At 36.7% G+C, this 15,086-nt stretch overlaps 1 protein-coding gene across 1 annotated transcript in view; it reads right to left on the bottom strand.

The window, feature by feature from the left end:
* LOC150107480 (YTH domain-containing family protein 1-like) overlaps nucleotides 1-15,086 on the bottom strand; it is a 171,688-nt gene that overhangs the window by 29,638 nt on the left and 126,964 nt on the right. The window lies entirely within an intron of this gene.

Below are 15,086 nucleotides of genomic sequence, written 5' to 3'. Positions count from 1 at the left end.
ACAAATACAGTGCCCATTTCATAATTTTTATACAAACAATGATAAAGCCATTTTAAACAGGATAATTCATAACATTTTGAATTTGTTATGAAAAAAAATGATTAATCTTCTCATCTAAAAAGAATGAGCAATATAATGGAATAAACACGTCCAATTAAGTTTTATCAAGGATACTCAGAGTTTGTTCATGTTTTGATAACTACTTAATTTACCAAAATCTCTTGATATTTCCTTAACTAGCTCTCCTTCCAAATACAATGCAAATATCAGTTCTCTTCTTGGTAATTCAGACAATAATCTCGTCCTCATTTCCTTTGCTGTGGATCATCTTTGACTCAGCCATTCTGTCCCATGTTCCTGGTAATACAATGAGATGACCAGGAGCGAATATTTCAGGTGTGTTAGGTGGGTGGTGCTCGTCCACCAAATAGCAATATCATTGATTTTATTTTTGTATTTATTTCCATTAAAGACCCTCCCAACCGTTTCCAGACTTCACATGATTCCTAAAAGTAAACACAATATACTAATGCTTCATGAAGAGGACACTATAAAACTCGATATAGCCTGGCAGTACCAAAGCGCTTTACATCAATTTTTACAGAGGTCAAGTCTCATGAGATTGTTACAAAAATAACCATGTTATTTTTGTAACAATCTTAAATTAAAATAAATTAAAATAAAATATTAATATTTAGCATATATATTTTATGCTACAATAGCATAAAATATATATGCTAAATATTAATGTAAATAACCCTATGGGAATTGACTGTACTTAGTGCTGTAACAAAAATTTCTAGAATGTCAAAAACAAAGGCAATGCTCTATGTAAGGGCATAAGAAAGTTGTTTACGATTTAAGTGTATGAGAAAGATGTTTTTTGCGAGCTCTGTGCATAAACACCTTCAAAATCAGTGTCTAAGACAGGCATGGACAACCTTTCCTAGTTTGGGGGCCAAATTATCATTCTGTCTCTGAGTCAAGGGCTGGACCAAATTATTAAATAAAATAAATTAATATTAAATGAATTAAAACAAGTTGCTACTTCATATTTCATTTATTTATAATATAATGCTTTGGTATAAAGCTCTACATAAATTTTATAATATAATGAACGACATAACAATTTAATGTGAAGATTGGCCTTGTACTTCAACTACGAGACTATCAATATTGACATTAATATTACTTAAGGATAATTGCATAGAATTTTCGAGGTTTTCATCCGTTATTCTTGTCCGAGTTTTTGATTTATTGTATTTCATCCTCGAAAAAAACTGTTCACACATATATGTGCTGCCGAAAAGACAAATGATTTTTCTTGAAAAGGTGTGTAAATTTGTATATTTTTCTTCCACCAAATAAAATTTATAAAAATCCGTCAAAGCAATTTGTTAATTTGTGATTTTAGCACTAAATCTGCCTGAAGCTCAATAAGTTCCACCTGCAAGTTTTCTGGCACATTATTTACATCAGCATCCATCGGACGAGCAAATATAGCGAATGTGGAGTCTTTGTTTTTGAAGTCGGCAAACCTTGTATCAAATTGTTCTATTAGCGCCTTCAGTTCATCTCCATAACAATTATAAGGGATATTTTTATGAGTTGCTAGAGTAGGAAAATGATAACAATTTTTAGCTCTTATCTGACTTTCCAACCATCTTAGTTTATTACAAAAAGCTTTGACATGTCCATGCAGTTCATGAACCAATTGTCCTTGTTTTTGCAATTTAAGATTCTCGTTTAGACATCTGGTGACATCTACAAGGAATGCTAAATCACACACCCACTTATCATCTTTTACTTAGTTAATTGTGTTTTCTTTTATGTCCATAAAATCTGCAATGTCTGGTCTCAGATCATAAAATCGTTTTAACATTTTACCTTTACTCAACCACCTCACTTCACAATAATAAGACACATCTTCATAATCCGAAAATAGGTCTGCCAAATACTCCTCAAATTGGCGGTGATTAAGTGCACGTGACTTAATAAAGTTAATACTGGCTACTACAACTTCCATAACATTTGTGAATTTAATTGACTTTGCTGGGGGATAAAGCAGTGAAAATTTGTTAAATTTTCCGGATGGATCTGTAGTTCTATTGCTCTTTCATGAACTTTTCCAATAAACCCCTTCTATGCACCAACCATTGCAGGGGCTCCATCAGTGCATATGTCCCATTTAAGTCCAAATCTCTCAAAGACTGTGTTGACTGTTTCAAATATATCTTCACCGGTAGTTGTTCCTTTTAACGGCCGAAGCACCAATAATTCTTTTGTGATGTTGAAATCTGCATCAACTCCTCGAAAAACTATTGCTAGTTGTGCTGTATCGGAGGCATCAGTGCTGTCATCCAAAGCAACTGAAAATGCTTCCAATCTAGCAATCTTCTCTTTTTTTGATATCATCAGCCATAATTTCTATCCGTCGGACAAGAGTATGTCTCACCAAACAAATATTCTCAAAGTCTTTTTTCTTTTCAGGACATATTCTACTTGCAACATTCAGCAGACATTATTTGATAAATTCTCCTTCACCAAATTAGAATGCTTAGCGATTTTTTTGCTTACCACAAAGCTGGCTTTGACAATGCTGTGGTGCTGCGTTCTTTGCTTGTTGAACATTTGCTGCTGGGTATCCAAGTTCTTCTTCACCTTCTGTATTTCATCTTTTCGTAGTTGTTCATCAATTTTTGGGTGATCAGCATGTCTCGAAGTAAAGTGTCTCTTCAAGTTGTATTCTTTGTTGACGGATACGGATTCGTTGCACAGCAAACATACAGGCAAGCCTTTATTCAGAATAAAATAATAATCCTCCATCCGTTGTCTTGAAATCGACGATTCTCTGCATCTACTTTTTTTTTTTTGCAATAACCCCTGACATTGTCCCAAATTTATAAGCGATATTCAGAACTGTCAAACAAAACTGTCTTCTACACCACAGGCACTGAACAGAACACAACATCAATGTAAGCACTGAACAGAACATAACATCGATGCAGGCACTGAACAAAGCACAACACCAACTGACACGTTGTAACACATTCACACACGCTGCTAGTCAAAATGAGAAAGAGACCTTGGTTGGAGAAAACATAGTGTGTTTTGCGCAAGTCATATGACGTCAGCTTAATGTGAGTTAGTAGAACACACCATGTTTTCTCCCACCTTGAATCAGACAAACTTTGCTGAAATAGATTAGGGCCAAATCAAAAGAAGTAGAGGGCTGGATCTGGCCCACAGGTTGCCCATATGTGGTCTAAGAGATCGGCAAGTTTCAGACAAGTTTCCGCTGCCCGACAAGATAGGATTAAAAAAGTGCACAGAGGAGAAGAAAGAACGGGTCTGTCTTAACAGAAGATCAAGGAGGCGGGCTGAATTCTTCGGGGGTTACAACCCTTTGTGCAAGGTCCCAGAGAAAGTAAAATAAAAAGAGACTGAGCCAAACATCGTGGTCGACAGTTAGGGGCAGAAAAGTTCGGCAGAGAACCAGGGAATTGGCAGTTAGAGTTATCGGAGTCAGCAGTTAGAGGCAGAAGTAGGATTGAGAGGACCGGACGTTACGGCGAGCCCACGCCAGAGGGGAAGAATGGGAATGATGAGAGTAAACAACCGATGTAAATACTTGAGGCAGCGTCGGTCGGATGTCTTTTTGCCGCGAGAGGTCAACCGAAGCCAAAAGCCGCAGAGCAATCTTCAAGCCCGTATGCTGAAACCAATTATTTGAGCTTTTCGAGTACTGGAAAATTGCAGTCCAAAGCCCACCAATATCCCAACGAAATACCCCCTGAGGCAAGACTTTCCAGGCGGAAGCCTAAGGCCTGAGATGAAAGGAAAATGCCATGGAGAAGTTTGGTGAATCTCAAGTGGTTGCACTTGATATTGCCAAAGCTTTTGACTGGATCTGGAACAAAGACTTACTAAGCAAAACTACCATTGTTTGGTTTGTCTCAGGACTTCTGTAGTTGGATTGCCAGCTTTCTGCTGGACACACACACACTGTGTGTGTGATGGTGGATGGTTCCTTGTCCTCTCACCAACCCTCTTCTTGCTATATATCAATGACCTATTTCAGTTGACCTCCAACGCAATACACAGTTTTGCCAGTGACAGCTCTCGATTCCGATCTCCAAGCCATCCTCCAACGGGGTTCAGATACATCAATTTCAATGCTAATAAAACCCAGTTCTGTCTTATTTCTCATAAATAGGAACCATTTTCTCCCAGTACAACACTCAAATTTCCAGACAAGATGAAATTTCTCTTCTTGGAATTACCCTGACATCAAGCCTATCCTGGCATAAACACACCATAACCATTGCATCCTCAGCTTCAAAAAACTAGGATTTCTCTTTCACTCAAGATGTTACTTCACCCCTGAACAGCTGTTAATATTACACAAATCTGCTCAGCTATTGAATACTGCTCTCACATATGGGGGTGGGGCCCCTAAAAGCTCCCTCAAAATGCTTGACTCAATACAGAAGAGAGCAATTAGACTTATTAATGACCCATTTCTTACCAAATCACTCCCCCCACTTTCGCACAGACGTTTGGTTTCTGCAATATGTATATTCTACAAATACTTCCATGGGAAATGTTCATCTGAAATAAAATCAATAATTACCCCACTTAGTATTAAGCTCGTTGGAACACATGCAGCTGATGCTCAACATCCCTTCACAGTGCACCTGGAAACTCAACAGGAGAAGGAAGACTATTCCACAATACAGCAGTTGCAGGGACTGAAGGAAGAGGAAAAGAAACTTGTTCTGTTTGTTTCAAGGTGCAATCCTTTCCCTACCCACTACTCATATACGGTACTAATGTACTATTAGGTTGATTAACAACCTCTCGTGTATGGGCTCAACATAAAAAAACATTTTGAAAGATGTTCAATTGCTTGCTACAGCTATCTTTCTATGACCTTCAGATTACATGGATGAGAGATTATGGGGCATTACTTATGGTTGGAAGAAGTTGTTTGGTTACTGAGTTGAGTTGATCTTGATTGCAAAGAAGAGTGACACTTAAAACTGAACTTTGTAGGACTCCTCCTCTTGGGAATATGGTCAGGAGAGTGGTTCCCACTTGGACTTGAAAGATTCGGTTGGATAAAAAGAGGAAGATTCCTACTGAGATCAAAATTGTGTAGGTCTTTCAATATCTCAAATCTCGAGACAGTGTTGTATGCTTTTTTTCATATAAAAGAAAACCAATATTATGTGCTGCATTTTAGCAAGGCATCTAAATGGATGCTTCCAGATTAGATGATTAGTTATACAGTCTAGTTGGAAGTATCAATCACACACTTAAGATTTTTGCTAAAATATTAGCATTCCCCACCACCATCCCCATGGTTCTTCCATGAAAATGCAAAGCAAAAACAACAAACTGTTCATGAAAGAAGGAATGAAAGCTGCTTTGCTTATCTGGACAAACAGCAGTCACCCGACTGCTGTTTGGCCATATAACATCCTTAATGAAATGGCCAAACATTTTTTTGCCATTAGCCATGGATCAATTTCTGCACCTTTCAAGAGAATTTTCTGTGAGAATAGATTTCTGGATACCTGAAAAAAGGCTACTATCATTGCGTGTCCTAAGTCAGAGAAGGATCAAAAATCCTGAGTCATAGAACTAGTCTGACCAGCTGCTTTGTAGAATGATATTTATGGAAGCCAGATGGTATCCTGGAAAAAAAGTTGTTTCCCTCCAGAAACCATAAAAGACAAGAGTAAAATTTTTTTTTTCAGGATCCTGCACAGGCAGATGTTCAGAGCAACTGGACAATAATTTACTAGAGATTTTGGATTCTTTCCTGACTTAGGCAATGATAATAACCTTTTCACAGAAACCTATATTCACAGAAAATTCTGTTGAAAAAGTGTAGCACCTGATCCATGGCTAATGTCATCAGGTGTTTAGCCATCTTATAAAGGATGTTATTTGGTCAAACAGTAGTCGGATGATATGGAAAGCAGCTTTCATTTGTTCTTTAATGAATGGCTTGTATTTTTCAGTACCATTCGAAGAAAACAGAATTTGTTTTCCTGCTTTGCATTTTTAAGCAAGAAACTTGGGGGGGGGGGGGGAGGTAATGCTAATATTTTAGCATAAATCTCCTTCAGTGTGTAATTGCTGTTGGGTGAGCAACATTATGTTCAAAGACAGAGAGAGAGAGAGAGATGGTAGGTAGTGTATATGCCTTTCATTTTACCAGATTTTAACCCATACTTCTTTGCTATTGGCTGATCTTGTTGTAGAAGATGTACATTGGCTGCAGGATGACTTTTGGCTCTGGTGACATATGTCATGCTTGGGCTTGTTTGAAAGCAGTGAAGTTTGTTGTTGTGGGATATCTGCAGAAGATACTGTCCATGCTTTCTTTTGAGCTTTCCTGGTTCGGCTGCTATGCAATCATCATTCCATCGTTGTTTAGAAAAATGTGGAAACCAACTAGATGTTTTAGGAATTGCAATTGTTGTAGCTTGTGTAATACACTCTGCAACATGGTTCACTTACCTGACAGGAGATGATGGTGAGCAGACAGGTAAGTCAATGGCAGTGAATGTTTGGGCAATTGCAGAAGGAGGCACTGCTTATAAGCAATGCCTCCTTCTGCATGTGTTCAAAAGGGAGAGATGTTTTTGCAAAGCATATGCTCAACAACTCTTCCTCTGATGTTTATTTGAGCCACACAAAACATTGTGTCTGTTTAAATCCCCAATTAAAAGTAAAGCAAGATGCTAACTGTAGTATGACATTGTCAGTGTCATTCTGAGATCTGTTGTAGGATGAAGCTAGATGCAGAATACTGTTATCATAGTTCAAATTGAAAGTTGGACGGCAAATGCCTCTAATGTTGGTATTACGTGGGACTTGCTGGAAGGGGGTGTGGTTGCCCACTAGGATGGCGACTCCTCAATGGGAAGGTCCATTCCTTGTCTTGTCTTCGTGATAGTTATGTTTTGCAATGCTGGATCATCAATGTGCTTCAAGTATGTTTCTTGCAGGCAAAAAGCATATCGGTTTATACTTCTGCAAGAGAGCCTTGATGTCAATGTTTCGTTGGAATCCACAACAACTCCATTATAGAAATGTTTTTGTTATTTCTTTTTGATGGTATCATCTAGTTTCCTACGTTCAGAAGTTTTGTTTCTGTTAGTCTTTTTTTCTTCTTCTTTTTTTTTTTTTGAGAATTGTGGACAGCCAGGTCCTTTATTTCTTTTTCATCAGGAAAACTATCCAAGATATTATCAAACTTGACTTCCTCTAAGGTACTAGTTAAATTGTTTTATCTTCCTGTGGGGAAGCAAAGGTATCCATACTATCTGTTAACAGACCGACTATCAAAGAGGGATCTGGAGATATGTCTTTTAATCTTCTGTGGTGTAAATTCCATTATTTTTTAATAAGATTCCTCTCACTAAAGACATGCTTAAATTTCTGGAACAGAGAACTACATACACACTAGAATGAAAATAAATAATTCAGTAGCTAAAATTAATTATTTACAAGCTGACACTTTGCAAGCTCAAGCTAGCATTATCAAAGGCAATTTAACAATACATACTCAGTGAAGAAACACAATGAAATGGCATGGATAACAAGGATGCTGATGTGCACCGAGAGCGACAACGGCACTCTTTTTGGTGATGCATGCTAACAATGCTGACAGGTAGATAGTGTACCAAGATCTATGTAAGATCATACAATTAGTTCTACTATTATAATTGGGTTCTGTAGAAATGTGCTGCTTCCAAGAACATTCTTTCTGATTTAAACCAGGATTTGTGAAGTAGCCTGGCTTTCATTATCTGATAAGGTGGTCTTTCTAGTGGTAGCCTATCTCTTTCTTAAGACAGTCTGCTTTTTGGTTTTCCATTCCACATATATTTCTTATGTTCTTTTCTCATGACCAAAGTAGTAGTTTGTCCTATCTGTCCAAAATACTGTGTCTCACACTGGAAAGGGATGCTACAGACACCTAATAAAAGGGTTCTGGTGATTCTTGAATGTCTCAAGGAGACAGACACTTCATTTAGAGGTTTGTAACTGTTCTGATTGTGAATTATTTGAGAAGCCAGGTTTATCTGGTGTACCTTTAATGATATGGTGTATATGTAGTGTGGCTTTGGGAGCAGGGGGGGGGGAGTATTGCTATTCTTGTTAAGGAGTTTGCCAAGGCTTCATTTTATTTTTTTTAATCAACTTTGTTGGAATGATGTGAGTAGAGCCTGCTGTTTCAAGTGCAGTGGTCGAGGATGAAATTTGCTTTGCCCTAGATGCTAAAGTTTGGAAAATAAGTCCCTTGGCAGGATGGTGACATGAAATGGCATGTAGGTATCTGTTTGTGCTTACGGTAAACTAAACACATGAGGGACCCATCTACTTGGCCTTGTAACTAACGTATTCAAGAAGGCTAGAGCCCCTTCTTCCTATTCAACTGTTAAACTCATTTGAGAATGGATATAGCTGTTGAAATGTAAAAAGTTAGAGCCTGTGGGCCATGTGGCAAAGAAATAGTCTAAATACCTCAATCATTCTTTGGGATTGGGAGAGGGGGGGGGGATGAATAAGTGTCATAGAGTCAAATAATTCCATGTATAAGTTAGTAATGGGGGGGAGGAAAATGGAGGGTCCACTGCTACAACTTCAATTTGTTTAAAGAGCTGGTGGTTCCATTTTGCTAGAAAAGGAGAACTAATGTATTATCTACTAGAACATTTGGAAAAAGGGATGACACACTGAAGCTCACTAAGTGCTTGTTCTCCTTTAATTGCAGTTTTGCTAATGATAACTTCATCATCATTAGGAAACCTGGTGGCACTTTGGAATAGGTTGACCTAAACACGTGCTCCTTATTTTTATCATTTTAAAATGATTTCCTGTATAAATTTCACAATGTGAAAGCTGGAATTCTTAAAAGGATTAATATCATGAAGAAACCTGTATGTACTCTAAAAGTCAGTGGTTAAATAAATAATAAATAATAAATAAAAAGCCCCAGAACTTTTTTTATGCACCAGGCTCGGAACATTTTTCTCTTTTGAGACTTTTCTCCCTTTACGGTAATTAAGTCGAATGCAAAACAGACAGCAATGGCAGGTTATTAAGATGTGCATATGACTGGTGCAGTATTAACAAAAGATCGTGTGATGGAAAGATAAAAGCAAGCCGACAATTGAGTTGACTTGCTAACTCTCTTCAACTGAATTCCAATAATATGTGAAACATTCACTATATCTATATATTTCTTAGTTTTAACATGTTCGGTTGAATTTTATTGCTGAAGAGCAAACTCGCAAACATCTAATTAATAACAATAGTTTTTAGTTAGATACTGTGTTTGCCGATGCAGCATATAGTTTTGCTCGAGTCTATACAGCATAGTTTTTGTATGCGGGGACATGTGATTCATTCATTCATTAGTGCCGGTTTTATCCCATTTGTCTCTAATTGCACTATTTGTTAAGAAATATATTACACAATATACTGTACTTTATTCACTGACATAATAAAAGTACTTGTTTTTCTTGCCTCTGCAGTATAGTGGATATTGGGGAGGGCATGTTGTTTACTGCTGGAGCAAGTTACTATCGTCCCGATGTGAACGTGTTTAAGCTTTTTTTCATGTGTGAGGTATATGCAAAACTTTTTAATTTCTTTTTTCGAAAAGTAAAATGAGGGGTGTGAGTTTTATGTGAGGGTGAGTTATATTCGAGTAAATATGGTATTTCAACTATGGATAAGTATGGTACCTTCTTTAAACGGAAAAATAGCTCGGATGACAGTGATAATACAAAACAAGTTTGTAATGACAGTTTGTAATGTATAGTTTCTGAAGAGAAAGAGGTCTGAAACAAATCTACAGAAACATGGAGTTCACATCAGTTGCAATGCGATAATATCAATATGTTGTACGAAAGGTAAGATTTGCTGACCTGGACACTTGACCAGTGGATCGCATTCAAAGGTAAATACAATTGGTTATTTTGTAGGAACATTTTTCTGTTTCGTGACTTTTCTCCCTTTACTGTAATTATGCCTACATTATTGTGCTATTATTCAACAACTGTTTATGGTTTTGAATGTGTACATAAAGTCAATATTAGCAACAGTCGCCTGATTATGAACGCATGATGAAAGGGACAGGGAGGTTCCCCGGATAGCATCCAAAGGTAAATACAATTGATTATTTTGTATAGGGACCCGGAACTTATTCGTTTAGAATTTAACAACTGCTTAAAGTGTCCCATAACAGGTTTTTTTTTTTTAATTCATAATATCAGTCACGTGCAAGTGCCTGCTAATGCCAACCACAAAAAACAAAGATGGCATCAAAAAAAAAAAAAAAAAAACCAGTAAAGCAATAATTCCAATGATGTAATCAAGTGTCACAGCTGTAGACTACATATCACCTACCCACACCAATGCCTTCTGTGCAATTTTTTGTTGTCAACAATCACATGCTTAGTGCATAAAAATTGATGAATTGGCATATACACTTCTTGTGAATTTGAACCAGTCTTTTTTCTGCCCACTATGCCTACCTTCAGTGAGAATTCCTAACCTCCTTGTCAGACACCTTTTTTATTATTATTATCTGAGACCTCCAGGGAGTCAAGGACTCATCGAGGGAGGCTATAAATCACCCAAACCAGCTATCATACCTTCCCTTAAATTCATTTACACTAGATGCACTCACTACCCATAAGGGCAAATTATTCCACTCACTCACTGCTCCTTGGAGAAAAACTAGCTCTTAATCCTTTCTTGACTGAGAACAACCTTGACTTCCATGGGTGCCCCCCCCCCGTGTTCTCTCCCCACCTTCCATATAACGAAAAATTTCATCATTTGAAATGCTATAACACCCATTCAAAAGTTTATCACCCCTTTTTCTCCTGTTAACCAGAGTCTGTAATCCACATGCTCACAATCTGTCCTCATAATCTAAATCCCATAATCCTGATATAATCTTTGTAACTCTTCTTTGCACCCTTTCCACAGCTTCTTTATCCCTTTGGAATCCGGGAGACCAAATCTGCGCACAGTAATCCAAGTGTGGTCTTATCAAAGCCTTATAAAAAGGCAAAATTACTTCCTTACCTTACATGTCAAGGTTCGCTTCAACATAGCAATTATCCTCTGAGTTGTATTTGCAACTTTTGCTATGTGACCTTTGAACTTTAAATTCTTATCCACCAATACACCAAGATCCCTTGTCTTCAGTTTCTTGTAGCATAACTCCGCTAATATAATATGCCGCTGGAACTCTAATCACGCCAAAGTGCATAACTTTACACTTACTAACAGTAAACTGACAGCCATTTTCGTTTGCCCAGATTTCCAGTCTATTCAAATCATTTTGTAATTGCTGAATATCTGTAGCATCACTGATTGCCCTGCCTATCTTTGCATCATCAGCAAACAATTACAAATCTGATGATAGACTCTGCTTGATGTCATTAACGTATAGATTAAACAATAATGATCCAACGATTGAACCCTGAGGTATACCACTGGTTACCTTGAATCTGGCAAATTCACACCCACTGTATACTACTTTTTGATATCTGTCTGTCAACCATTCCCTGATCCACATCAATAGATTACCATATTTGCCGGCGTATAAGACACCCCCTTTTTTTGTACACATTTTTTGAGAAAAAAACTTTATCACTGAATATTATAATGAATTTACAGTATTTCAGATATAAAGTAATAAGTAAGTCTACTTTCAACAAATACCTAATCTAACTAGGAAAGAGTACCCATCTTTTAATCTTCTTCGTCAAAACCCAGAAATTTATCTCCAGAGTTAAATGAAGAGACACTTGAAACCTCTTCTAAATCAGAATCCGAGTCCTCATACAACAAATTGTCCTCTGTACCATCCAGTGCATTACTAATGCCACACTTCTTAAATGATTTAACCACTGTCTCAGTTTTCACAGCATCCCATGAAGCTTTGACCCACTCACAAACTTGCGAAATGTAGGCCTCTTCCCTTCTTCTTGGTGGCGTAATCTCAAAATCTGAAGACTGCATCCAGCTGTTCCACTTGTCCTTCATAAATCCCTTAAATTTATTAATACAGACATCTAAGGTTGAAGCTAACTAGTTAGACCTCCTGGAATTACAGCTAACTGAATTTTCAATTCCTTGAGTTGATTTTTAACATCTTCTATTCTGTGAGTATCAGCATATAAGACGCACCCTGTTTTTCAGACCTATTTCCAAAGGAAAAAAGTGCATCATGCGCTGGAAAATACCGTATGTTCCAATCCCATATTCTCCAGTTTACACAACAGCCTATCGTGTGGTATCCTATCAAATGCCTTAGAAAAATCCAACATTATCATAGTGTATCCATTCCCTTCATCCAACTCGCCTGTAACATTGTTATAAAATATGAGCAAATTGCTAAAAACATGACCTTCCTTTAGTAAACCCATGCTATTCCCAGCAGAGTATAGAATGCTTGTCTACCCATTTCTATATGTGAGTTCTTACCAACTTCTCTAAAATCTTCACTACCACACCAGCAATACTAAAAGGTCAGTAGTTAGACACATCAGTTTCTTCACCACCCTTGTGCAATGGAATTATCATGCATTCCTTCCATTCCTAATTTTCAATTTTTCATTTGATTGATCAATTTCAAAAGGAGACTCTCTATCACTCAAAATCTTTATAGCAATTCTTCAAGAAATGTGTAATAATATAAACTGGACAAACTTGTTATAAAAATTAATAACAGAAACTTAACACACACCTAAGATATGCAGATGATATCATAATTTTTGCAAACATTCCAGAAGACCTATATCATGAAAGTAGAAAAGTTGACATAAAAATAAATAGAGAAAAAACTAAAATCATGTTTAATCATTTTGTAACACCAAAAACATAATAATAGAAAACAATTTATTGGAAAGAGTCTCTTCATATAAAGGGCCGTCGCCAGATTAGATCGCACCCTGAGGCAAACAATTAAATATCGCTCCTGATGGATTATAAGAAAAAATATAAGAAAATTTCCAATTGCTATTTTGTTTTTATTACAAGAGAAACATTAATGCAAAACGATTACATAATAATGTTAATTAAATGTTTGCTCTACGGGGATATCACACAATAAAACTGTTTATAAGCTCTTCTAAATTTAAATTATTAGCTATGTCCGTCTCTATTGATATAGTTGCTAGACTAACCAATCTTTCTTAGGTCATTGCTGTTCGCAAATAATTTTTAATTAGTTTAAGCTTGGAAAAATGTCTTTCCGCACTTGCTATGCTAACAGGAATTGTTAGCAGAGCGACGATGCCTACTGCAATATGGCTGAACAAGCGCCCTTATTAAGCCGCGGCATGAGGCAGGCTGCATCTATGCTACACCCTGTTGATGGTACTATTTATACATATTTAGGTCATCTCATTGATCTAAACTGTGGACTCCATAAGGAAATAGAAGAGTTCAACTTGCCTGGGTACATTCAGAAAATTGAAAAGCATTTTCAAAACAATGATGTCCTACTCTGTTTAAAAAGGAAGACATTTAACCAGTGTATACTTCCAGACATCACATATGGTTGTGAAACTTGGTCTCTAAGAAAAGCACTGACAAATAAACTAGCAACAACTCAAAAAAAAAATGGAGAGGCTGATGCTAGGCATCACATTAAAAGATAAGAAGCGTAACACCTGGATAAGAAGCCAGACTCGTATCACTGGCGTCATTCTTCACCACCACAAGTGACTAAATGGAAATGGGCTGGACATCTATCCAGAAGAGAAGATGAGCGATGGACCACCAAACTAGTGAACTTGATTCCAAAAAAAGGAAAACAAGGCTGAGGACATCCTAAAATAAGGTGGAGTGATGAATTGTCAAATTTTGTTGGGAAAAATTGGTCAAACATTGCCAAGAACAGAGCAAGGTGGAAGAAACTGGAGGAGGCCTTCAGTGGCATCGCATGATCATTTCAGTTGGGTGTGCTGTTATGTTTTCTAGGAGGGGGGAGAGAAGCTTGGAGACAAATAATTACATCAATAAATTTTTATAATTATTGATTTAATTAAATAATTACATCAATAAACATCTTTTAGCTTTTTTTTATGTAATTATTTGTCGATGTAAACTATAACTACATTATTTTCATTTTGCATCGATTTTAATGATCTTTAATTCTTGAAAAAAAAAAGGTATTCAGAATTAATAGTTTTTAGCACAAATTCATATATTAAAAAATTGACCACATATTTTTATTAAAAATCAACTAATTAATTAATCCTAAATTAAATTATTTCAGTTTAAAAGCAAAAAAAATCATAAAACTAACAAGTAAAATAATATTAAATTACATACACTTACCTTTTAAAAATGTATTTTTTTGTTTAAATTTGTTTCACTATAAATTTACAATTCACACTTCACTCTGTAACTTACTGGACTGAGGGCAAACCAGTCACTGTTCACAAATCAGAAAAAGATGAACCAAAAACAGGAACACGTGTTCTATGGCTACCCCACAACAGGCCAATCCATAATAAAATTTTAAGACGGACAAGTTCCCAGGATCAAGGGTGTAAGATTACATATCTCAATCAATTTTACGATTATAATTTGTGGAATTATGGGAAAATACTAAGAACAGTGATCGGAGCTTGCTCCACCTTTACTACGAGCTGCCCTAGCATTGCACTACCAGGTGTTGGCTTACGCTTGGACTCGCCAAACTTCATATAGTTTTCTGTATTCAGCATGAACCTCTTAGATTAGATTTCCCATCTTTGAGTTTCTTATTCGGCTAAGAAATAATATGGTATTCAATATCCACTTAATTTTGAATAATTTTACTTCGCAGAAGTGAAGCCTGTTGGCTCTTATTTTCAGTAATTGTATTTGTGCACCTTTTGGCAACTCGTACAGTGAAGAAATAAGCTCTGACTATTGAAACCTTAGTATTTACATCCAGGTCTACCTACTCACTGATGAGACCTCAAAAAAGGTTGAAACCGGTCTGGGTAGTGACCTCCTCTCATAATGTAGAACATAATACATCTCCTAGG

This window comes from Typopeltis vanoorti, chromosome 4 (genome assembly GCF_054136105.1).
Source record: "Typopeltis vanoorti isolate ZY-2024b chromosome 4, IOZ_Tvanoo_1.0, whole genome shotgun sequence".
Lineage (NCBI taxonomy): Eukaryota > Metazoa > Arthropoda > Arachnida > Uropygi > Thelyphonidae > Typopeltis > Typopeltis vanoorti.
Note: the sequence above shows the minus strand (reverse complement) of the source record. Positions and strands in the feature narration are given on the sequence as shown.